Genomic DNA, 26,430 nt, shown 5'->3' on the forward strand with positions numbered 1-26,430 from the left:
TGTTCAATTTCAGTGTTCCATAGCCGCAGTCCCTAGCGTGGGAGAGCATGACCCCACCAGAGCCGTGCAAGCAAATGTGTTTGGAGGTTTTCATTATTCCATTATTTTATTAGTCAACTGGTCAGAGACATTGCAGAGATAACACACTGGGACCACTCAAACTCCTCTATAAGGAATGGGCCTAATGAGCCTGGAAGGAGGAAAAGGCCTTGATCAGTCTCACCTGCCTGTCCCCTCTACATGGAGAGCCCGGGGATACCAAGTACATAGGAATAAGGCTCCCACAAAAATCCTGGGCTGACCCAACTTCTGCTGTTCTCCCAGGGAGTAACTTGGATTTTTGTGGGAGTTTATTCATTTCACATTTCATTAATAAACTGTTTTGTCTTAAATCTCCCTCTGTACTTCATCTTCCCCTAAGCTAGTAATTGTATTTGTGTCTTTGCGATGATGATTATAATTGTGATTATGATAGGCATTATTATCATCACAAATGTGGTAAGCTGTTTGCTTGTGTTACCATATATATAATCATCACAATAATTCAGTAAGGCCAATAACGTTATCTCTGTTTCACTCATTGAGAACTCAAGTCATAGAAAGATAAGTTCATCTAACGTTATACAGTAACGAAGGAGTAGAACTAGAATATGTACTCAGATGTTTATGTACACATTACATACATACACAATGAAATGGCTTTCTTATTTTGGAAAAGCCAAGAGTGTGTTCAGAGTGGTTTGATATGAGTAAGGTAGATTTCTTATTATTTATTTCATGTAAATTTTGTCCTACAATTAGTCATGAATAATTATGTAAATAATAACTGAATAGTGAATAAATTCATAAAATACGATACTTTGTTTTCATTTGTGTTGTGCATCTGTACTTGAAAGCATCCTGACACTGTGCATAGCAGGGGGTTTGAGAACATTTGTTGGGCAACATGACAGTGGTAGTCAGGCAATGAGATGGAGAGAGGCCACACTACTCATTCAGTTTCAAGTGTGGTTGTTCTTTGTTGCACAGTGTGATGTCTGAGGAGCTGCCTTTTCCTTTTAACAAACCCTAGCACATTCTCTATGAGCTTAGAGATTACAGTACTTAAAGACAGGGAAAGGTCTCAGTTTGATCTGGAGGCAGGTTGGAATTTCTCCTGAAGCCCAAGATGTTGATATTATTTTATGAGTTCTGGCCTCTCCTGAAATAAGTACATCAAATTGAGTATGGCCTTTACTTGGTGTTAATTTCAAATAGCAAAGTAGATTTTTCCTTAGTTACGGTTACCCTTATAATAACATGCAGGTGTTTTTCAGTACAGGAAAGAGTGCCTAACCATTACTTACTGAATTTCTGTACCTGTCAAGAATGAGCAGACATTGAGATTTTGTATAACACCTCATTTTGGACAGTACTTCACATTACAACTTCTGAATTCCAAAGATTGTAGGAAAACTATGTATAGTAAAAAAATAATAATAACATCGTCTCACGTTATATATTTTCTGATGTTTTCTATTTAAACTTGGTGAAATTAGGTAAATACTTTGAAGCAGATGGAAGCACTATTAGTTTCTTCCTGACAACTTGTGTAATTTTTGTAACTTATCCACTCATTTTTTTTTAAATATTCATTTTATTTATTTGAAAGGCAAATTTAGAGGTGGAGAGACAAAGAGGTCTTCCATGCACTGGTTCACTCCCCCAAATGGCCAGAAGAGCTAGGGCTGGGCCAGGCCCAGCTGGGATCCAGGATGTTAATCCAGCCCTCTCACATGGGTGCAGGGACTCTAGCACTTGGGTCGTCCTCCATTGCTTTCCCAGATGCATTAGCAGGGAGCTGGGTTGGAGGTGGCACAGATGGGTCTTGATCCAGGACTGTCTGGTACAGGCGGCAGCTTTACTCTGCACCATTGTGCCAGCTCCTAAAAAGTTATCCTGGCCCTTATAAATTATCCCCCCCTTTTTTTTAAGTTATCAACTCTTAATTCCACTTACTCAATAACATTGAAACTGTCCAAATTAAAACAATAAGCATTGACAATAATATTGCCAAGCATTGTTAATAATATCAATTTACCAAAATGCTTTCTGTCGTCCACCCAGTTGAATGTGTTCACTGAATCCACTATCCTTCCTAATCTAGCTGATTTGCCATCTTAATTTTTTTTTTCTGTAGGGGAATAAAACATTTCACGGCTTTCTATGATATTATTTCTCTATGATGTTATTTTCTATGATATTATTGCTATTACTGTTATCTACACATAACTGTTGTTTCCTCTGAATCTCTGTGTTCTCACAGAATGAGCCAAGGTGAAGGGGACAGCTAAAGCTTTTTTTTTTTTTTTTTTCTGGTTTTTGAAGACTGTTACCAGGAAACCTTTCAAGGAAGAGGGGAAAAAATATGTCTGACAACATTGTATTTTCTTACTTACCTTCTCAGAATACAGGAGTGTTTGTAGATGGAAGCCTGAGCGCAGCTGGTATTCTTTGGCTGGTTCTGAAACTCTTGGCTAGAGTGTGAGAGGCACTGAACATCAGTGGTGGCTGCATGATCCTAATTCCAGTTTGCCCTCTCAGTTTTGAAAATAAGTATAGATGCCACTCTGCCTACATCTGTAAGAACTCACTGGCATTATCTGTTCACATTTCTCTAGTATTCAGGTTATTGCCTAAAGATAGTTGATTTCTTTACCTTTTCCTTGTCAAGTATAATCATTTGTTTGAGTGCCTGCTGTGATGAAAGCTCCAACTAAGTCCTGGAAAGATTTGCTAATTCACTTTATTCAAGAAGATAACAGACTTATTTTCCACTAGGGGAATTCACAGCCTGTTTGGTAAAACACAGTGCTTATTTTATATTTTATATTATGTACTCACACGTATAGTTGGCAATTGTAAGATGGTCAGTGCCAAGGAGAGACAAGAAGTAGTATTTAGAATTGAGAAGACTTACATATTTGGAGCCAAAACACCAACAAACCAAACTGGATTGCAGTATTTTTGCAAGCCAAAAATGGGTAGAGAACCTAAATAATTATCCAGATTTTACATTAAGAATTCTATCTCAGAATCTGTTCAGAGGAAAAAGTGTTTTCAGACTGCCTGTCTGCCATATCTATAATAAATTCATGTTTTTAAAGATCTGTTTGTTTATTTGAAAGGCAAAGATAGGGAGAGATAGCTTTCATCTTCTGATCTACTCCCTCCCGAGATGCCTGTTACGAATTCCCAGATCAGGGTAGGCTAAAGCCAGGAAGCCAGGGTCTCCATCTGGATCACTAAGACCCCAGTTTCCTGGGCCATCATCTGTTGCCTCCCAAGGATTTTAGCAGGGAACTGGGATTAGAAGCAGAGGAAGGACTTAATTCCTGGCACTCCTGTATGTGATGCACCAAGAGGCAGCTTCACATGCCGAGCCACAATACCTGCCCCATAGCAAACTCTTAATTCAAGAGGTGATATTTTTAGGTGTAGATTAAATTGTGTAAGTGAAATTGTGATTTAGTAACCAAGGAATCCTAAACATACACGAGTAGACGAGTAAACGAGCATCCTTGCTGCGCCAGTATGATCTTAGATGACTGTGTGTAGGTCATGTATCCCTAACCAAAGAAAGACATTGCCTTTCTAATAGGTAGAACTCAGTTTCCCTAATTTGAAAATGTCAAATTTGATGTCTGATTTTGTCACTGTTAGCAAGAGGTCCTAGCCCTTTTCTTCTTCAGTTCAATGCAGAAGAATCATTTCTATGGTTTAAGATTTAAAAATCAAGCATTTCACCATTTCCATATTTCAAGAGGTAATTCAAGTCTATGTGGAGTAGATTTCTTAGATTTGAGGTTTTCTAAAATGCATCTTAATTCAAAATAAAGTAGTTAATGTCCCCATTACTCATTTCTATCATGGGGCACTGCAGTCTGTAATTATTCTGTCTTTCTTGATAAATGAGTTGGTTTTAGCTGTATACTCTTTATCACTTTTTTGTGGATTTTTCTGCAGTGACATTTGCCAAGTGGTTGTATGAACTAGTACAATGGTGTGCAGTGTGTGCGCTTCCTGAACATCCTCTGCGGTGTGCTTGGAAATGGCTCGTCTCTGTTCCGAGTCTCAGGAGTCTGTCGGGACACGGCTAAGACACAGCTCCTTCTCCTGGTTTTGTTTACTTATTTTGTGAAGCTTTCCTTACTGAATGCACCAGTCATCTGGAAACATATACAATGCCATTAGTTACATTGGCGTTTACAGTTAAATTGCAAATTTTAAAATTTTTTTAAATTTTTCATGATGATTTTATTGACACAGATTTTCCTTCTCCCCATCCTCCTACAATGCTTTCCCCAATATTATTACAACAGTACAGTCCTTCAGCAACAGTGTTTAATGGCATTGTTGATATAGACAATATTTTTTCTTTAACTAAAATATGGCCTAATTAAAAGTTGTGTGTAACTGGATGAATTCTAGTAGTGAAACCCTGTCTTGTGTGAGATGTGTGGCATGTGTATTTTAACAAAAGGAGATAGTCTTATTATTGTTTCTTAATACTTGAATGGTATAAAGTGCTTAAGTAGTAAGTTATAGTTGGTTAGCTTTTTTTAAATCCATACATTATTTTTCATTGGATTTTCTTTTTTATTCTTATGTTTCATTTAACAGTTTTGAACAGCTAGTTTTAGCAGTCATTTACTATAAAGACAGTCTAGAATAAATCTTTTTTAAAATGTTCCTATGTATCTTAAGCTTTTACCTGACTGCTGAACAATAGATTTGTACATTATTAGATTTGCCAATGATTTTTCAAAATGTGTGATTTCAAGTTTGAAGGAAGCACATTATGTTTTAAAATGTAGCAGAATATGGTTTCATACATCAACATCATGGGAATAGTATTAAAAAATCAGTAAGAATATTTTCTCCCCTTAAGAGTTAACTGATCCAATGATTTGCTATTTATCTAAGAAGCAAAAATGAAAATATTACCTAATTATCCTAAAAACATAGTAGTGATACAAACCTGAGTATAAAAATCAAAGCTTAATCTTTTAGTTATATTTTATTTATATGTTTATAGATCTGTTAAGAGTTCAAAGACAAGTTCTTCCAACTCAGGAAAACTGACAAGGAGATCATACCTTTCCAAGTATTAAAATACTAGACATCTTTACGAGTTGTGTCCCCCTTGATTGGGTGTTTTATTATATTTTCGTTCATACATTCAGTTGCTGTATCTGCTGGAAATTGTAACCAACCATACCTTGGGGTTTTAATAGTGACATGTAAAAAAATACAAGAGATTAGATTATGACCATAGTCAAAGTTTTTATTTATTAGTATTACCAGTATGGCCTGAGGCCTTGGATAATTTTCTTGACTATTCAAATGTGTCTTCTCACATGTAAAACTAAAATAGCAGTAATAGTAATATCTACCCTAATGTAAGACTTATGTAAATCTAGTTAATATAATCAAAACATTTTAAACATGGAAAAGTACTGTAAAATTTATGTATTTTGGAATTATTTTTCATTTCTGGCCTGTTCTTGGTATATTTTTGTGAAATAGATTACACAGGTAACGTGGTTATGTTGGTCTTCAGATTTCAATCCATCAGGTACTCTTATCCTATCTGCAAGATCTAGTCACACTTTCCTATTTCAGGGAGGGAAGTGGTGATTGCTGAAACTGGTGGAAATCTGGAATATCTCCATGCTCCATGTAGGATGGCGGTGACACCTGCTCAGTCATTTATTGTTTCTGTTTTTCATTTGCGGTTCAATCTTCAGGATAAAACAGAATTTGCTCCCTAAAGCAAAATATTGTATTCTTTCCCCAAGTCCTCCATGCCAACTAATACCTAATTAATATGGTACAAATTCAGTCTATGGATAAGTGTATTCCTTCCAAAAATATCTTACCACTCTTTTCCATTTTCTGAACTGTTCTGCTAAGGGGCTGTGTGGTGGCAGCTTGGTAATCAGTGATTCTCAGCCTTCCCAGTGCTTTCAAACAACTGAAAAATTTTTGCTTGGTGTCATTGAGACCCCATCTTCCCTCACTTCCCTCAGTCTGTTTCAACGTTAGGCATTTTTTTAAAAAGCCATTAGGAATATTCTAAACTTCAGCTAAGGTTGAGAATCATTTCTTCAGTTCTAATATTTACCTTAAGATAGCTTCATTTCTTTTCTCAGTTGGCCTTCGAAAACTCTTCCCTTTCCATTCAGATCAGTTCAATTACCAAAACAGAAAAATACTGGAACATTTGTTTGAACATACTCACGTATAATAGAACCATCCTTTTCAAATTTAAGTATCTACAAAACTTGCCAGGATAGCTTGTTCAGATGTGTATTACAAAGTTTCCGATTTAGCAGATGTTGAATATAGTTCAGTAATTCATTTTTCTAGCCAGATCTGAGCTGTTCCAGAAGCTGTTGCTGGTGGTCCAAGAGCACATTTTGAGAACTCTTAGGACAGCCTAAATCATGAGAATTTATTCAAATCTTCCACATCTCTTACTTGCTCAGCGAGGCAGTGGACTCCACTGTCTCCCATTATTATACTTTCGTTAATCATCATACAAAATTTCTACTTAAGTCTGAGCACTTTACTGCTTCTTGAAAGCATCTAATTCCAAACATGAATAGCCCAAGAAGAGTTTACATAATCTGTTTCTCCTTCTTATGTGTAAGCCAGTAAGTCCAGAAAGCAAACTTTGGGTCATTTTAATTAAAAAAAGAAGAAGAAAAGAAAATCATTTTTATTGAAAACTTCAGCATGACTGATAAAATGAAAAACTGTTTCCCAAAACTCATGTTTGTAGTTTCAGCAAAGTGACTTTTATAAGCAGTTGTTGACGTGGCCCCCTGCATATAAGGGTAAAACAAGGCCAAAGCAAAGACAAGCATTGTCCTCCCTCCTGATGAGCTGGTGGGGAAGCCAGGCGCTTTCTGGTACCATTTTAACTCCTCACCAAACCTTGTAGCACTGTACTCTGCCAGGTGCTAAGTAGGTTGTCCAAATGAGAAGGATTAATTTGTTGCAGGGTACAATAAGGGTAACGAGACTTAGGTTGAACGTGTGTTGTGCCTCCTTGATGAAGACATAAGGGACAGCGAGGATGAGCCTAGGGTGCTTTGATGTTCTTAGTCATGCCCTGTGAAGCAGGGGGATTTGAAGAGCTTCAGAATGCCTGGACTTCTCTTCCTCCCACCTTACTGGTTCTAATGAAAGCATTGCCTGGTAAATCAGTTTTTAAAGAGTCTTTTACTCTCTGTGAGATCAGCAGACAATATAAGCCTCGGTACACAGTATTTGGGGTCCCCATGTCTTCCTCAAGCCTCTGCTTCCTCCTTCTCTCTGAAGTCCTGTTTACATACATACTTACTGAAGAGGAGGGACAGGAAATGGACAGGTGAGTGGAGAATCTGTCTGATTCATGATTCACTTATCCACACCTGACATACTTTTAAATATTTTTTCTGTTTCCAGAAGGCTTGTGGGGGGGGGCGTTGGGATTTCAACATGTGAAATACAGATAATGAAAGTGCAGAATTGTATCAGGAGTGGTATGTGGATAATTTAGAAACAACTTATCCAAAAAGAGTTACTTATTTCATTAAAAAAAAAAAAAACTTGCAGTGAGGTTAGGATGCCTTCCTTACCCTTCAGTCTGAGGCCTTTAGAGCTTTGGTGTACAGCACGTGAGAATGGATCGTTAAAAATGAGCACTGCCTTCCCCACAGCATCTGCCCCTGTTGAGGCAGTTCCTTCACTGGGAAGATTTCATGTAAGCACAGTAATAGTTATTTCAGTGCAACAAAACTCCGAAGTGGCTTTCATCTCAACTTTTTTCAGACACACAGAGCCGATGCTTTACAGAGTCGGCTTTGTTCTGTCTGCTCACAGAATTGGAGAATCAGCCTTGACAACTTGAAATTTATGCTGCATACAGACCTTAGATTAGGAACAAGTCAGAACGCATAAATCCGTACTCTTTTTCACAGACCAGCAATGGAATAATCTTTGAAGGACTTGACTTCTCCGGGTTTTTAATAGGCCAACAGTCAATTTTACTGTGATTAATTTTAAGACCAGGCTTATGTTGTTCTGGTAGGGGTAAACCTTTCAAATATCTGATTAATAAAGTTTAATTTCAAAGTTTATGAAACAGTTTGAATAGGTGTTTGAAAAGCAGTTCAGGTATCCAAGCACCTTAGCAGCCCTCGCACTTGTTAATCATTGCAAATATTGAACTTGCTACATTAAATCTTCAAGTGGAAATTGGAAGGTCAATAAGAAATACTTTGATGACAGCCAGCGATTTTTAGAGACTTCATAATTCAGGGGTACATTAAGCACTCCATTTTCCTGTATGTGCACTAATAGCTATAGTTGATCTGTTCTGGAAAATGGGATGCACAATAATTGATTGCCAGCTCTTTTATTAACTGGAAAAGGAAAAGTGATGGAGCAGTACTACGAATTAATTGTAATTTATGGATCTGGAAATTAATGTGCAGCTGGGCTTGTACAGGCAATACAATTTGGTGATTTAGCAATCATGACAAATTTTCTTCATTGTCAGGTGGGGAGTTGTCTGCATTCCTTTACTCAGTTTTCAGTGACAGACCCAGATGCAGGGAGATGTTGTGTGAATGTTCCTGTTGTCCTTTGATCCTGAAAACTAGCTTTTGGAGGTTAGCATTATTAACTCAATGTCTCTTTCCTTCTTTGTCATGTCATGCTGTAGTTTTTGTGGAACACTTGTACAAAACAATGATTATTGGTAATTGACTTGCATATGTTGAACAATTTTGAGATGCAACTAAGAGTTTAATGTACTTTGGAGATTGAGAGGTTTCCAATTAAGCCAAGTTCTTAAGATAATCACTTTCAAAACTAATCGGACATCAGTAAGGCGCTTATTGACTTAATTGTGACAAATTAATAAAAAGACCCAGTGCAATTACTGTAATGGCTTTATCAGTGAACAGTTTTTCAAAATTTAGCATGAATCCATCTGTTCTTCCCAACCCCCAGAAATACAACAAAAATTGCATAAGCTATTTTAAGTCGATATCATTTGTCTATTTGTTTATTTGTTTTTATTTGAAAGGATTACAGAAAGAGGGAGAGAGAGAGAGAGAGATCTTGCACGCACTGGTTCACTCCCCAAATGGCCACAATGGCCAAAGTTGAGCCAGTCTGAATCTGGGAGCTAGGAGCTTCTTCCAGCAACTTGAGCCACCCCCCACTGCTTTCTCAGACCATTAGCTGAGATCTAGATTGAAAGTGGAGTAGTAGGCACATGAACTGGTGTCCATACAGGTTGCAAGCAACATAGGTGGAGGGTTAGCTATGCCATCACACCAGCTCCATTGGGTATTATTTCCAATAGCTGTGTTTGAGTACATTGGACAAGTAACTTGGATTTTTTGCATTCCTCTAAAATAAAATTGAGTCTACTTGCTATGCCTTTAGAGCACATAGTTTTATAGAAATTCTCAAAAGTGTTAAACAAAGATATTTTACACGTCCTTGTGTATTCTGTTACATCTGCTCTTCTATGCCCTGTACCACTGCTTTGACATTCTGTCTGACCTGAAGGATGTAGAATGTCTTGCCTTGTACGCCCGCTCTGTCCCCAGAAACTGTCACTCTGGTGCCTTTTTACTCCTGATAGACGCTCATCAAATGAACAGTGGAAAATGATGAATTATTAAATTTTAGATTTGCTATAATTTTTTCCAGGATCTGGCAGTGCCAGTTCTTATAATTGTTGCTTATGCTTTAGACAGATCAGCAAAAAGAAAAGACAGCAGAAATAACCAGGGAATTTGTTAAATTCTCACCTCTGTTTTCCAATGCTAGATTATGTTGTTTCTTCATGTTTCATCTTTTTAGATACAGTCAGTTACCAGGAACTGTATGGACACCTTTCTTTTTGTAAAATAACAACTTGTTTAATGAATAAGAATTAGATGTTTCGTAAAAAAAATATGTTATTAAAATCTCTTAAAACTCTTTCTAGCTCTTCACAAAACATTATCATATTATACCTATTTCACATTGTAAATATTTGAGATTCTAAAATTAATGGCTTTGGTGATAATGGCTTTGGTGGTTCATAGGCCAGAACACCTCAGAAGTCTCTGAAAGTTATTGGAGTAAGGGTCTCGTTGTCAAATTCTCATTACAGAGTCTGGGGGAATGCCATGTCATTTCTGTATAACGTTTCTCAAAGCACCAGGGTATGGGAACAGCATACATATTTAATAAAGCTTTTCTCTTATTTTTGATAAAAAATTTAGAAACAGCTTTTCCAGTTTCTACTTTCACACTAATTAACAGTCCTCGGCTGAGCCTCGGAGGCTACTGCCATAAACAATAAGTATCTAGATGTCATTTAGCTTTACGCTCAGGCCAGCTTCTTATCATGTGCAGTTTATAATGGACATATTGTCTCATTATATTAAATTTACTTTTATCCTGTTTAGAGGATTATTGAGAATATTTTTTAAATTGACTTAAGGGCAAATTCTGAATTTCCTTTGACTAGATATAAATATTGCAAGACTAAGTAATCTCATGGCACATTCTCTTATTTGTTTAATTTTCCACACTTCAAAACACGCCAACTCTGGTTATACTCCTTAAAGTGTTATTGATTAGATCAAGAGCAATTGTTGGGTTGGTTTAATATAATGTAGCGCTGCAAGGGGTTAAATGCATTACTTTTTAATGTTGGTTAGGTAAGCAATAAAAGTGTTAATGTTACTGGTCTACCCTGAAAGAGGAATATTTTTAAATGAATGTATTTTTGCGAGTATTAAAATATTCCCACTAGATGTAAAAAGGTTCAAGTTGAAAAATTTGCTGATCTGACTTTCTGAGTCCTTTGAGCGAGAGAGCAATGATTTTTTATTTATACTTGAAAAGGACATTTGTAAAAAAGTGAAATTCATTGAGTAAGTGTAGGCACTGTGTAGAATAATCTATAAGAATTATACATTTGCTTTACAGTTTTTAACTTAAGTTGGTAATACTTTGGTGCCCTGTCATGAAAAGCACTGCAAAATATATTTATTATTTGGGTGAATTTAAAGGGAAAGAACGTGTGTGTTAGTCAGAAGCAGCCAGACCAGCCTCGTGCTTCTGCAAGTCACTGCAATGTAGAGGACTGCCTCGTACATGTGGGTTTTAAACAATGCATTAATGTGATTTAATCTCATGCAATACAGACATGCATGGATAGCTTATTGTATAATTTCAATTTTCTTGTTGTAAGATTTTTTTTATTATTTATTATTTTTACTTCACTAATTACATTGTATTATGTGACACAGTTACATAGGTACTTGGGTTCTCCCCACCCCTCCCCAAACCCTCCCACCATGGTGGATTCCTCCACCTTGTTGCATAACCACAGCTCAAGTTCAGTTGAGATTCCCCCATTGCAAGCGTATAATTTCAATTTTCATTTGAAGTGGTTTCAAATTATTGGAACTCAGCAAAAATAATGTTAAATTTTTTTAACCAGTTGTTTTTTAAAGATTTATTTATTTTTATTACAAAGTCAGATATACAGAGAGGAGAAGAGACAGAGAGGAAGATATTCCGTCCAATGATTCACTCCCCAAGTGAGCTGCAACGGGCCGGTGCGCGCCAATCCGAAGCTGGAAACCTGGAACCTCCTCCGGGTCTCGCATGCGGGTGCAGGGTCCCAATGCATTGGGCCGTCCTCAACTGCTTTCCCAGGCCACAAGCAGGGAGCTGGATGGGAAGTGGAGCTGCCGGGATTAGAACCGGCGCCCATATGGGATCCTGGGGCGTTCAAGGCTAGGACTTTAGCCGCTAGGCCACGCCGTCGGGCCCAAACCAGTTTAACTGGGCAGAAAACTGGGAAGAGAAAATGATCCCGTTATTTTATTGACACTCTGGATAATCAATCTCTGTCTACTTGTTGTATAGTCATCTTTAAGCACTTTCAGAGGTATTAGAGGGATTTGGTTGAAATTACCTGTCTTGCACAACTAAATTTCACAAGTAACCCTAGGATTTGACACACACAACTACTGTTTGCAAAAACTCAAAGTATTTAAAGACAAAAACAAAACTTACAGAATACTCTTTCTGAAAAGCTAAAAATGGGGAATAGGGTTTCACTTAGTGGTTAAGGCGTCCATTGAGATGTCCACATTTGATACCAGAGTGACTCAGCACTGTACCAAACCTTGCTTTGTGTCGCTCTGATGGAGTGACCATCCTTGTCTCTGCCCTCCACTAGGTCCTTCCTTTGGACCTGGAAACTCCACAAGATGTTAGAAAACATCATACCTCGGAACTGGCCATAAAGGGCATGTGGCCATGAACAGTGTGAGGATGTTACACATTTGGGGGTACCACCGTCTATATTACACTTGTAGTTCACACTACTTTGAGGACCCATTCAAAGCTAAGTTTGACCTGTCACTGCTTGGCATAAAGGTGCTTGGCATATATGTGCATATAAGGGGTCTTCGAGAAGTTCATAGAAAATGCATATTATGAAAACACAGTGCCTGGGTTTAAACTTCCAATGCATCAATATAAATTTCTTTGTTAATCTATGTCTCCAGAAGCCTTGGGAAGCAGCCCTCTGTGAGAGCAGGTGATGCTCTCGGGCTTTGTTGTCTCTATGAAACCCTTTACAAGGAGACAGGGGAGCCCTCCTTTGTTTAAAACTCACTAGCTGCTCAGTAATCCAGGCCTCACTGGTGGGTTAATCCCTGTATCTAGATGAATGCCTAGATGGCTCCTAACTGAATCTGTCAAAAATTGTGTCTGTCATGTTAACTCTGAAAGCGGTTTCCCTTACCGGTTTGACCTTTTGTTATTCCAGTAACCTCAGTTAGAAAACCCTGAGGTCATCTTCATAGTTTCCCCTTATTGCTCATACTAGTTTGCCATCAAATCCTGTCCACTCCATTTCGGTAATGTATTTGACACTTCTCACAGTCAAACTTTGTTATCATCCTCCTTTGTTCTCCGTTTCAGTCCCCCTTTGGTTCGGTTCTCTGCTGGAGAACTTTGAAAGGAGTCTCCTGGCCACATGTTTCTCTTCTCTCCAATTGGACTGCTTATATATCTCACAGCTGAATTCATCATTTAAAAATACAGCTTCCTTTTGCTCTCCATACGTGTGCCCTTTAGTCAAAAAATCTTTGTCCCCAAAAGATTTCATTGATAAGCACTGGTCTGTTTAACCCCTGTGTCCTTGCATATATAACCCTCTGGCATCCAAGGATCTTTTTGCCCTGACAAAACTTTGTAGTTTACCTTGTGTCACCGCTTTGTAAGAGATTTCTTCAGTTGCTTTTTCTTTGGCTTGTCCCGGCGTTGCCTTTGTCTTTTTCCAACACACTATAACACTGAGCTAACACATTTGAGTTGTGGAATTTAAAAGTCTTACATAACTGTGTTAAATACACAAATATGAAAGCCCCTGGCTAAATTAAAATGGAGTATGTTCATTTATCTTTTTGCCTAAAACAAGACGCTGATACACCTAGAAGAAACGATGGACTGTTTTGGCAAATCTCCAACATGTAAATACAAAAATATCTCAAGGGGGCCTGGCGTGATGGCTCAGTGGCTAAATCCTGGCCAATCCTGTGCCGGGATCCCATGGGGGCACCCAGTGGTGCCCCAGCTACTCCACTTCCATCTGGATCCATGCTTATGGCCTGGGAAGGCAATGGAAGATAGACCAAAAAGTCTTTAGGCCTTGCACCCGCGTGGGAGATCCGGAGGAAGCTCCTGGTTCCTGGCCTTGAGTCAACTCAGCTCTGGCCGTTGCAGCAGTTGAGGAGTGAACCAGCAAGTGAAGATCTTTCTATCTCCTTCTCTCTGTAAGTCTGTCTTTCTTCTAATAAAAATAAATAGATCTTAAAAGAAAAATAGCTGAAAGGGCCAGGCCCTGTGGCTCAGCAGGCTAGTCCTATACCCTTTGTCACCAGTGTCCCACATGGGTGCTGGTCCGTGTCTGGCTGCTTTACTTTCAATCCAGCTCTTTGCTTATGGCCTAGGAGAGCCCCAGAGAATGGCCCAAGTACTTGGGACCTTGTCACCATGTGAGAGACCCAGAAGAAACTCCTGACTACCAGCTTCACATCAGCCCAGCTCCAGCCATTGTGGCGATTGCGCGAGTAAAACAGCAGATGAAAGATCCTCTCTTTCTTTCTTTCTCTCTGTGTATCTACCTTAAAAAAAAAACACTTTATATTTAAAAAAAGGTAACTCAAAATATTTGTCCAAAAAAATGGAATTAAAAGAAAAGTTTATAGGACCCAGTACGATAGCTCAGTAGCTAAATGCTTACCTTACATGTGCTAGGATCTCATAAGGGCCCTGGTCCATGTCCCAGTTGCTCTACTTCCTATCCAGCTCCCTGGTTGTGGCCTGGGAAAGCAGTAGAGGATGGACCAAGTCCTTGGGACCCTGCACCTGATGGGGCGCCTGGAGGAAGCTGCTGGCTACTGTCTTCAGATTGGCTCAGCTCCAGCCATTGCAGCCACTAGGGGAATGAACCAGTGGGTAGACGATCTTTCTTTCTGTATCTTTTTCTCTTTTTTTTTTTTTTTTAAAGATTTATTATTATTGGAAAGCCGGATATACAGAGAGGAGGAGAGACAGAGAGGAAGATCTTCCGTCCGATGTTTCACTCCCCAAGTGAGCCGCAACGGGCCGGTGCGCGCCAATCCGATGCCGGGAACCAGGAACTTCTTCCAGGTCTCCTACGCGGGTGCAGTGTCCCAATGCATTGGGCCGTCCTCGAACTGCTTTCCCAGGCCACAAGCAGGGAGCTGGATGGGAAGTGGAGCTGCCGGGATTAGAACCGGCGCCCATATGGGATCCCGGTGCATTCAAGGCGAGGACTTAAGCCACTAGGCCATGCTGCCGGGCCCCTCTTTTTCTCTTTTTAAATCTGCTTTTCCCATAAAAATTTAAAAATGCTAAAATAATTTTAAAAACAAAAAATAGCTCTCAAAAAATAAATATCTAAAATTATTTTTAAAAATAAAAATTTACATTGGGAAAGAAAATTAACCCCAAGCATACTTTTTAAAATATATAATATGCAGTTTCCAAACCCTTTCTTTTTTAGTAAGCAATGGGAGATTTTTTAAGGTAGTATCCTAACAGCTACAACATCGTGGGGGGCACTCCATGAAAGGAAAGCTAAGGAACCTGGTTGAAGTGGAGTGTTTTAGGCAAGATGGCTGAGGGGGAGGAGTTCTGCACCAGCAGCTGATTATCAGAAGGAGGGGACAAAGCTCATCTAAGCGCAAGAATGGTGGTCCTGTCTAGCTTGGTGAAGCCAAAACCATCAAAAGGCTGTGATCGGCAACTTCTTCTTTCTGTTATTATGATTAACTGAGAGCTTGGACATTGTCTCCTTGCTTTTGTATGATTAAATTCCAAACATGTTTTAAAGACTTCATAAATGACATAATTTAATGAAAAGATCATAAATATCTTTTTATTAAAGTGGTATTTTTGGATTTTCGTATACCTGGATCTCAATTTTTTTTTAAATAAAATAGGCTTGTCTTTGTCTTTTTTTAAAGATTTATTTATTTTTATTTTTATTGGGAAATCAGATATACAGAGAGGAGGAGAGACAGAGTGGAAGAACTTCTGTTTGTTGATTCACTCCCCAAGTAGCCACAGTGGCCGCAGCTGCACTAATCCGATCTGAAGCCAGGAGCCAGGAGCCTCTTCTGGATCTCCCATGCAAGTGCAGGGTCCCAAAGCTTTGGCCGTCCTCTGCTGTTTTCTCAGGTCACAAGCAGGGAACTGGTTGGGAAGAAGGGCTGCTGGGACACAAACTGGCGTCCATATGGGATCCCGGCACATGCAAGGCGAGGACTTAAGCTGTTAGGCGACCGCACCAGGCCCAAGCTTGTCTTTTGATTGTATTTTTCTATATTGTTTAGATGCTGCTGTTCTGGGACATGTGTTTTAAGAAAGAGTTTGATTATATTTGGGTACTTTAATGTATAGAAGGCAGTACGTTTGTTCAGAAAGGATGTTTAAAGGCAGATAACATGAGGACTGTAGTTACTTTTTTATTGTACAGCAGAAACATACTGAGAATAGATTTTAGATACTTTCACCACACACACACATCATTATGTGACACAATGGATGTATTTGCTTAACTATGGTAATCATTTCAGTATGTAAATATACAATTCTATAAAAATGTAAGTGTTTTATGTATATATGAAATATAAAATATTTTCAGAAAGTAAAGTTACTGCCTTTAGGGAGACACTCTTCCTAATGTTCCAGTATAAAAGCACTGTAATTAAAGAGTAAGATGGAAAGTTAGTTCTATTAAGAATGGATAAGCATAATCTTTGGTCCAGAAAATCTGGAATGATAAAAAGTAGAATACCATGATAGTGCAGCGTGACAAATATTCCCCATTAATCACCAACCTACTGCTGAAGCAGTGGCCAGCAAAGCATTTCTTTTAACTTTGCCTTATAAACATTGCATAAATTTCTTTGGAAGAAAATGTTTAAATCTGTAAAATGCAGTCTTAACACCAAGAAAGCTGTATCCAAGCACACTCTTCTTTAACAGCTAGTAAGTGGCTTGAGCAGTTAGTGACAGAGTGGAAGGGATTTCGTTCATGCATTTGCGTGATGAGAAGGCAAGACATTAATTCATACGGCAAGTGAGGAATCATGAAGTTAGCAGAAGGACCATGGAGTGAGAGACAGGCATATTCCTGTGATTGCCTCTTGATGCCCACTTGGTGTTGAAGCAGAGAGCAGTCACTCAGAGAAAACCACCAGTGAGCCAAATCTGTGCTCCAGTTGTGGTGATTCAAGGTCCCTTTTCGCACATTCAGCAAATATCAAGTAAACACTCATCTATCTCCCAGGTCCTATATTTGTTCCATATTTCAGCCAACAAAGTAGAATTTACAGATAAGGAAAATTTCCCAAGCTACATTACACAAAACGTTATACTCACAAAATATTTGTAAGTAATCTGAGAGAGGAGGGAAATAAATTTCTAAACCCTGATTAAAGAATTTTCTTACTGTGACCTTCTCAGAGGCACTAACTGGATAATATGTGCGAAGTCCATGGCTCATCTCTGGGATGGAGCTTTATGATTCTGTGGCTTCCCAGGTGTCTACCACCAAGGAATCTCTTCTGTTAAACATCACTGTTAGCATTTCTGATCTGCAGTTCTTTTCTCCGTAGCAGAGTTTAATGATGCAATTCTGGATGATGACGTTATGTGGACCTCAAAATAATCCTCTTAGTGAACATATCATTATCCCAATTGCAAACGTTTTTAAGGCAGGGCAGGCATTCCATATGGGCACCTGTTCAATTCCCAGATGCTCTGCTTCTGATCAAGCGCTCTGCTCTAGCACCAAGCAGTTGGGCCCTTGCCACTCTCATGGGAGACCCAGATGGAGTTGCAGATTCCTGGCTCCAACCTGGCCCAGCCCTGGCTTTGGCAGCCATTTACGTTGTAGATGAGTGAATGGGAAAAAAAAATAATTCTTTCTCTCTCTCTCTGCCTTTCAAGTTAATAAAACTAAAACTTTTTAAGAAGTAGATTTTTTTCAAGTAAGTTATAGATTGAGAAATAATTTGGTGAGTCATTTGTTACGTGTTAGTATAATGAGAATATAATGGGTAACATAAAATCGTAATCTCAATAGCACTAACTGAAAAAAATACTCAACGTTTTTTTTTATGGTTATGCCACTTTTAGTCAGTAAGGAGTGTTCATGTTTTCTCTTAGTACTTGAACACCAGAAAGTCAAGTAAGATTTGTCAGGGCCTGTGTGTGGACTCATATGCCTGTGTTTTTGTGATGTTTTGAAGTTATACACTTAATGCAGATTACAACTATTTTATCTAACATTTGCATCTTTATTTAAAGCCTTTTTGATTTAATCTCAATTTCTAACACTCCACAGCTAAGAAACTAAACTTTAAAAAATGGCTTCTTAAAAGAATATGAACTACATAATTTTACAAGAAAAAAATAAGATGTATAGTTAAGAACTTTTTCTGATGCTAAAACAGGAGTTCTAGTAACTTATGACATGTATTTGAATGTAAATCTAGTTGAATTTCTGTTAAGAAGTAATTGGTAACACAATCATTAAAAGATACTGAAGAATGATCAGTATATGTTGTTACAGAAAACTCTTAAGCCAGTATCACATTATCATATTTTCAGTGTAATCATTTAGATTGATTAAAACTTTGGATTCACTAGTCTCATTGTTTACGTGTGAATTATCAATAGGGTTACAGTGAAGTTAATCGGATTCTTTGGTCTTGAGCCAAATGTAAAACTTCCCTTAAGTTATGTCAACAAAGAATAAATGCGCTGCGGAACAGTCAATAATTACCACAAAGCGCTGAGTTATCTTTGACCCGTATTACTTCCTAAGTGAATATTTTGACATTCTTTAACTTTCATTTGAATATATTAGACTAAGAGCTAGGAAATAAAACTTTTTTTCTTTTGTCCTTTTCACAGATATTTTATAATTTTAGATAAATTTAAGTTCCCAACCAATTAAAGGATAGAGCAATGAAACATTACAGTTGGAGTATTTCTCTAATTATATTTCTTTAAAATTTTATCAATAAATAAAATCTTATAAGACCATGATTTTTAACAAAATCTATAGTGTCTGTTTAATATTAAAGTATATTCTATGCATTGCAGAAAACAGACTATTTAGTTTATTGAAAGAAAATAATATCGCAGCTTTAATCCAATGTTAGTATATGTCATGTGTCTCTCAGATCTCAATTGTTTTACAAAAGATAAAATAATGTACTTTGCTTCACTCTTTTCCTTTCACCCACTTTATTGAGACATAAGTTACAAACAAACCTTGAAGTGTAAATTTAAGCAAATTTTGACAAATGTACAGGCTTTTGTTACCCCCAATACATTTAAGATAGGGAACTTTGCATCATATGGTCGCCCCCTCTACTCAGGAACCGACTGTATAGATACAGCATAGTTTGTACAGCCATTCTTTTGTTTATGGGCATTTATGCTGTTTCCAGTTTTTGGACAATTACAGACACAGCACCTTCTTTAAAAAAAAAAAACTATGTATGTGTTTATTTGAGAGGCACACTGGTGCTGGAGTGGGAGAAAAGAGAGACTAGAGATCTTCCATCTGCTGAGTCACTACTCAGATAGCTACAGCCAGGCCCAAGCCAGGAGCCGAGAAGTCCATCTACGTCTCCCATGGGTAGCAGGGCCCTTGGAACTTGGACTGTCTTATACTGCTTTCCAAACTCATTAACAGATTGAACCAGAGCAGATGGGATTTAATCTGGTACTCATGTGGGATTTCCAGTAACATAGGAGGCAGCTTAACACACTATGCCACAACACCAGAACCTATACCTTCCCCTGAATATTCCTTTTTTAGTTCTTGATGTGAAAACATTTTTTAAAGTTTTTGTTTCTTCATTTGTCTGAAATGCAGAGTTACAGAGAGAGGATCTTCCTTCTCTGGTTCACTTCCCAAATGGGCCAGACCAAAGTCAGGAGCTTCGTCAGGGTCTCCCACATGGGTGGCGGAGGCCCAAGACTTGGGCATCTGCTGCTTTCCCAGATACACAGAGAGCTGGGTCGGAAGTGGAGCAGTCAGGGCTGCAGCGAGCAACCGTAAGGGATGCTGGTGTTATGGGGGCAGATTAATGCACTGTATGCCTTACCAGCCTGGCTGATATGAATATTTCATGGATTCATTTCTCTTCGATAAATGATCAGGAGTGGAATTGTTGAATTATATCACGTTTTGCTCGTGTTTTTTCAAGGATGATTTCATAGCAAACAGTTTTAGAAGACTAAGTGTTTACAGCTTCACTTTCTGTGGCAGGAAAGGGGAAGCACTTTTCTGCCAAAGACCATTTGAATATTTATAACATCATTTGTGAGCCATACAAAATTAACAACTTAAAAATTAACCTGCTGCTTGACAGGACAGGACCAAATGATTTCATAGGCCATATATATTCTGTGGACCTGACCTTGCACACCTCTGTTCTAATGGACAGTTTTTACATTTTTTTTTTTTTTTTGCGTTGCTTGTTGTCTAGGATAGAAGCAAAGCAAAAGATTAGACAGGTTCACTGGCAGCCTGTTTGGAAGATTTCTTTCTTCAGCTGTCACACCTGTGTTTAGCATCCTGGCCCATCCCAGCCACTGAGTTACCATGGGCGATGGCTCCCTCTCACCTGAATAGCTTCCTCCAGTTTGTCTTATACTGCAGATCAGCAGGTGACTTCAGTGTTTTCCTTGTTGCACATACCTATGTATTTCCCTCTCACTTCTGGGGGGAAGTTTAACCAGAGTTATTATCGGGTATTTTTGTCAGCATTTGAGGTGCCCTTCTTTTGTCTCATGAGCACCATTGCTTCTGATGCCAGTTGTTAATCTTACTATTTCTCTATACGTAGTGTTCTGTTCAGACGAATTCTTTGAGAAGTTCATGGGGGAAAGTAGAAACAAAGATATGTTTACCGTACGCAAGAAAGTTTTTTACAAATCTGTGTATGGTTTTTTGCTAGTTTGTGTTTGACATGAACTTTTTCAAGGTACCTCACATTTTTTGGATGCTTTCAAGATTTTCTCCTCTTAACTATCAGAAATTTCTTTTTTAAGATATATATATTTTAAAAATAAAAATATATATATATATTTTTTTTTTTTCTTAATTACATTGTATTATGTGACACAGTTTCATAGGCTCTGGGATTCCCCCATCCCCTCCCCGTACCCTCCACTATCAGAAAATTTCACTCTGATGAATATAACTAATTGTGGGTTTAAGTTTTGGGTTTTGGGGTTTGTTGTGTTTTGTATCCTGCTTGAGTTTACTGAGGTTTTTTAATTACTAAATTCAAGTTTTCACCACTCTCAAAAGTTGTTAGCAGTTAGCTACTCAGAATTTCGTGGCTATACCTTTCTTTGTCTTTTCCTTGTGGGACTCCAGTACATTTTTGTTTGACCCCCCAGGGTTACTTCACAGGTTGCTGAAGCTCTAGTCATTTGTGCAGATAGAACCATTTGTATTGATGTCTCCAAAGTTACTGTTCCTTCTGCCCATCTTTAGCACATTTCGCTCTAGCTCTTTGAATTATTGAAGTCACCATTGTGACATCACTACTGAATCCAACATGGAGAACCATTCAGATTCAGTGTCTGTTGCCTGACCTTCCTGAGCATGAGTTCCTGTTTCCTGTTTCTTCATGGGTCTAGCAATTTTGGGTTAAAAATCAAATATTATGGATTATGTTTAGCAGCTCCTGCTGTGTGTCATTCTGAACATTATTCTGTTATTCTTTAACAAGCAGTTAACTCTCCTGGGTTCCAACCAGAAACTCCATCTCCCCTGCTGTGTGTAATGACTGGTATTTTCTCAGCTATGCCTCCTGGGGATGCTGTCTGAACCTGTGTAATCTAGCATTTAGTCAAAGAATGGGCAAAGTTTGTGAAAGGCCATCATTAAGCTCAGTCCTCAGACACTTCAAATCAGTAAAGATTTCACTTTCTGCCTCTTGAGTTAAAAAGCAGCAGACTCCCATTTCTCAACCAGTGCAGTCATGTCTTTCAAAGATAAATGCCCCTTCGGTTCCTGCTGCTCTTCTCCTGATATCTCCCTTCTGAATGCCCTATGTAGTGATCATCCAGGAATTTGGACACAGATTATACTCCGATTTTTTTTCCACCCCTTCTATGGCTCACTTGTCTGCAGGATTCCACCCTCAGCTTGCAGCTGCTTTTGCCAGCTTTGGACTCTGTTCTGTGCCATCTTAAATATAAAACTACAATTTTCTGAGATGACACAGAAAATTTCTAAAGCAAATTGCTACTCCTTATAGTTGCTGTTTTCCACTGGTTAATGCCCTTTCAGATTGTGCCTGCTTTTAGAATCTCTCTAATGCCTTTAAATGGTTGGGTTTAAAATATGCAAAGTGTAGATACGTAATTGCGGCTTATGGTAATATTTGCCAACCAGTTTATCTCACTATTACTAGAAGCAAGAAATTCCTCCATTTTTAAAATATTTTGAAGAATTCCATTATTAAACATTTTCTTGGAGCCAACTGCCACCTGCAGCGCCGGCGTCCCTGTTCGAATCCCAGCTGCTATACTTGTGATCCGGCCCCCAGCCAACATTCCTATGAAACTTGCATACAGTGGCCCAGGTGTTTGGATGTCTGCACCCTTGTGGAAAACCTAGTGAAACCCCTGGATCCTGGCTTTTGTTTGGCCCAGTCTAGTCACTTTGGCCATTTGGGGAGTAAGCTAGCATGTAAAAGATTCATCTCTCTTTCTCTCTCTCTCTCTCTACCTTTAAAATAAATAAATGAAATTATTTTTTTCCCAATGTAATCTTTAAAAGCTTCATAATATTAGATACTCCAAATCGACCATACTTTTTAATGCATCTCCTAGTGCTAGATATCAAAACTCTCTGTAATTTTATATTATTATCAAGACTATAATATACAGTCATATATTTATCCTTGAGGATGTCAGTGTATATTTATACTTGGCGGTAAGATTGTCAAAACTTGTTTAGCACCAGAATCCAGAAGTAGAATTATTAGTATGAAAAATATTATTACTTTTAATACATTTTGCCGAACATTATGCAAAATGATTGTAAAATTTTCAGTGCTACTCACAGCATTAAGGTTACTTCTCTTTGAGTCAGATTACCTCTGAAGTTATTATAAAATTGGATATTGTTTTATTTTGTTCAGAAAATCATCTCACTGATTTTAGAAAATTCAAGATTGTGTTATTTACCCTGTTTATACAATGTTGATCTGTACTGTGTTTGCATTTGTGAGATCCACACTTGTAATATGGTTATATAACCAAAAAAGTATAGATGGGATTTTTATTTAGTTTAATTATGTCTTTATATTAATTTTTCTCCTTCCCCCCTTTTAGTACTACTTTATTGAGATAGAATTCATGTTCTGTACAAATCACTCAAATGCAGTATCAGTGGTTTTAGCATATTCTGAGCTATGCGGCCATTGCCATAGTTTTCCCATGTTTTTTAATAATAAAACCAAAATACCAGATAGATCCTAGCAAGGTCAGGAAAATAAACAAAGAAGTCTGAGCAGGGAGAAGAAAGGTCTTCTAACAGGGAAACCTGGATTGTCCCAGCTCATTCCCTAACTTGCAAAGATTTAGCCATGATCATATAATGACATTTTAAGCCAATTTTGTGCATGTCAAACTGTAGGAAATCAGCATGTAAAGGTTTCCTATTCAAAATGTGAAAATGAAATCAAGATTTTCACAAAGTTTTGTTTTAAACATAAAATAACACCCACAACCAAAAATTTTAAAATACTTAGACAAAAATATATAGTAAAAAAAATATGTAGGTGAGCTCTTGAAATTATCAGAAATTATATTAAGCTTATGCCAGGAGTGCAATAGCAAATGTGAGCCTTGTAAAAAATGCAATTCATATTTTCAGCTCAAATTGGAACAAATTGGAATATAGACTACTAGACATTAGATGATTTGAGGAAATGCGTTTAGTGTTCTTCACTGCCATTGGTACTGCGATCATATGGATAATGTCCTGATTTTGCAGATACATACTAAAATGGTCAGTAATTTTGGCATTTCTTTGTCATTTCTTTAAAATAATCCCCCAAAATCCAGCGGGGCCTGGATCGCCTGGTCCCAGTGCTTTGGCCCACCTGAGGTGGGTGCTGGGTCTGTGAGTCCCAAGGGCAAGAGGTCCGATAGGGTCTGTGTCACTTGGCTCAGGTCCTTGGGCCCACCTAAGAGGTGGGTGCTGGGTCCATGAGCCCTGGGGATGGGGGTCTGGCTAGGTCTGGGTCACCTGGTCTGGACCCTTGGGTCCACCTGCAAGAACTGGTCCTCCTCAGTGGAAGACAAAACAGTGGACAGCAGGCCCCTGACGCACATGGAGAATATGGCAGCCCACTGGGGCTGCAGAGGTCATCTTGTACCGTAGTAGATGAAGGAGAACAGAACAAATTAGACAGTTTCCCCAGCCAAATAATGACAGCAATATTTTGGTCAGATGGAGATTGTAAGGTTGACTATGTCACTCAGTGGCACTGAGTTTCCTCATCTTTGGATGGGCAATATCAAAAACACTTCAGAACTTTTGAAACCATCCCCTCAGTGTGTGCCACATTAGGACCCTAGGTTAATATCCTGTGGCCTTTCCCCATCCTGGGTGCTGGGATGGTTGGGAGTCTGGGCATGGCTCATCCCTTTATCTCTTCCCTTCCCCCAGAAACAGGAGGAGAAAGTAGAAAATTAGGGAACAATGACCACACCCACTTTCCTCTTAACCATCAATCCTCCTCACTCTCATCAACTATGTAAACATCATTAATCAGTATGTTTATAAACAGATATATGGCACAAGTATAACAAAACAAATAGTAGTACTTTTTTTTTTTAAGATTTATTTTTATTACAAAGTCAGATATACAGAGAGGAGGAGAGACAGAGAGGAAGATCTTCCGTCCGATGATTCACTCCCCAAGTGAGCCGCAACGGGCCGGTGCGTGCCAATCCGATGCCAGGAACCAGGAACCTCTTCCGGGTCTCCCACGCGGGTGCAGGGTCCCAAAGCATTGGGCCGTCCTCAACTGCTTTCCCAGGCCACAGACAGGGAGTTGGATGGGAAGTGGAGCTGCCGGGATTAGAACCAGCGCCCATATGGGATCCCAGGGCGTTCAAGGCGAGGACTTAAGCCGCTAGGCCACGCCGCCAGGCCCAATAGTAGTACTTTTTAAACATAGATGTTGGGTGTATAGGTAGATTTATTCATTTTATGCTTGCTTTATCTTGTCTATGTGTGCTTGAAACATTTCGACAAAAACAAAGATTTAAGAGGGCCGTTGTTGTGGCACAGGGTGTTAAGCAGCCACCTTTTCATTCCAGATCAGTCTACTGGTTCAGGTCCCACCTGTTCTACTTTCCATTCAGCCCCCCTGCCAAGGTGTGTGAGAAGGCAGACAGTGGTCCAGAGTGTTTGGGTCTCTACCACACGTATAGAAGGCCCAGGTGGAACCCTGGTTTCTGGCTTAAAAGTCGAGGTGCTAGTGTAATGGAAGCACCTGGCCAGAAAGAGAGTGAGAGCCACTGCTTCATGGGCCTTTTAAAGGGGCTTGTGAGGGGAGTGGTTACACAGCAATGTAATATTGTCCCCTCTCAGTTGATAGGTGAGTCACAGGTGGGCAGGAGCGAATATCTAAGCGTTGTGGGCTAAGGAGTTAATGAGTGCTCGTTGGGATGGCAGGAACAGGAACTGGGTTTGTAGCTAAAACACCTAGACTAATTGGACTTCCAATAACCTGGCTCATTTAGGATGTAGGGGAAGTGGTTGAGGATGGAATTAACATTCCATTGCTGTTAGGGCTCACCTTAAGGACAGAGGGTAGAGAACACAGCCAAATTTCATTTGCCCACTGTCAATGGGTGCTGGCTATCACTGGCTGCACCCCATAACAGTTAGTAGCTATAAAAATAGATTTTTAGACAAATTCAAGAAACAATAGAGATTGTATATGAAGAGACTTTAAAAAGTAAAAATTTTTGTTTTGCTGTTGAATCTTTTAATATTTTGCAGTGTTTTATTAGCTAGTAAAATATATGTTTGGAAACAGACAGTTGGTATAGCAGGTAGTTGGTGGGAGCCCTTGGTGCTCCCACATGCTTGTCGTGAATGCATGGGTTCGGAGCCCAGCTCAGCTTCCTGCATACCATAGCAGACAACAGGTGATGGCTCAAGGACTTGGATTGCTGCCACCCTCCATGGAGACCTAGGTTGGCGCCCTGGTTTCGGCCTGGCTGCTGCAAGCATCTGGGAAGTAAATCGACAGTTAAGCTCTTTTTCTCTCTCTTTTCCCCTCACCCAATCCTCTTACCCCCCCCCCCCCCCGCCACCTGTCTCTATCTCTTTCTGTCTCCTTCAAATAAGTGTAAATAAATAAATGTGTTCCATTAATATACATGTTGAGAGAGAAAACATGTTCTTACAGTGCCATTAAAGATCAGATTTTTTTAAAGATTTATTTTTATTTGAAAGGTAGCTTTTACAGAGAGAGAAGAAACAGAAAGAAGGTCGTAGATTAAATGCTCTCAGAAAGCTGCCGTTGTTTCTTTTTAAAATATAGATTACTGATTAGTCTGTGCAGGACTAAATTTTTTAACTTATTTACATAGCTATTTGTCAATGCATAATTTCATTGAGAAAGAGATTTAAATTATTTTACCTTGCAATAGCACAGTATATGAAAGTAATTTTTAAATTAAAATTTAACAAAGATGTTAGTAAGATAAACT

At 38.7% G+C, this 26,430-nt stretch overlaps 1 protein-coding gene across 1 annotated transcript in view; it reads left to right on the forward strand.

The window, feature by feature from the left end:
• Positions 1-26,430, forward strand: part of MAN1A1 (mannosidase alpha class 1A member 1) — a 181,397-nt gene that overhangs the window by 106,194 nt on the left and 48,773 nt on the right. The window lies entirely within an intron of this gene.

The sequence above is a fragment of the Ochotona princeps genome, chromosome 1 (assembly GCF_030435755.1).
Source record: "Ochotona princeps isolate mOchPri1 chromosome 1, mOchPri1.hap1, whole genome shotgun sequence".
Taxonomy (NCBI): domain Eukaryota; kingdom Metazoa; phylum Chordata; class Mammalia; order Lagomorpha; family Ochotonidae; genus Ochotona; species Ochotona princeps.